Raw genomic sequence first — 727 nt, forward strand, 5'->3', positions numbered from 1 at the left:
TATTCTATCTTATATCTCTGTCTTAGTCTCTCTCTTTTCTCTTTTTCTCTCCTTTTCTTTCTCATTTTTCTCTCCCTCTCTTTCTCTCTCATTTTCCTTATTAATTCTCCTCATCTCTAACTCTCTCTCTCTTTCTCTCTCTTCTTGTCTTCGCTTCTATTCTCTTTCCCTTGCCTCTCACATTCTCCGTTTCTTCTCCTATCCCATTTTCTCCTCTTCTTCTCTTCTCCTCTCTCTCCTCTCCTCTCCTCACTCCTCTTCTCATTTCTCCTCTGCTCTCCCCCTATCTCCTATCTTCTCTCCTCTTTTCCCCTCTTCTCCTCTCCCCTATTTCCTCTCTTTTCCCCTCTTCTCCTCCCTCCCATCTCCTCTCTTTCCCCTCTTCTCCTCCTTCCCATCTCCTCTCTTTCCCCTCTTCTCCTCCCTCCCATCTCCTCTCTTTCCCCTCTTCTCCTCCCTCCCATCTCCTCTCTTCCCCTCTTCTCCTCCCTCCCATCTCTTCTCTTCTCCCCTCTTTCCCTCAGACGAGACTTTCTACCTTAGACATATAACGAAGCTAGTTAACATTCCCCTCTCCTTCTCCCCTCCCCCCCATCTCCTCTCTCCCTCTCTTCCACCTTCCTCCATTTTTCTCCTCATTCTCCTTTCCCCTCTTTCTCCTTTTCGTTATTTTTTTTTTCTTCCTCTCTTTTGTTCTTCTTATTTTCTGTGGAGAAAAGGGTTATGG

The sequence above is a fragment of the Penaeus monodon genome, chromosome 30 (assembly GCF_015228065.2).
Source record: "Penaeus monodon isolate SGIC_2016 chromosome 30, NSTDA_Pmon_1, whole genome shotgun sequence".
NCBI classification, from domain to species: Eukaryota; Metazoa; Arthropoda; class Malacostraca; order Decapoda; family Penaeidae; genus Penaeus; species Penaeus monodon.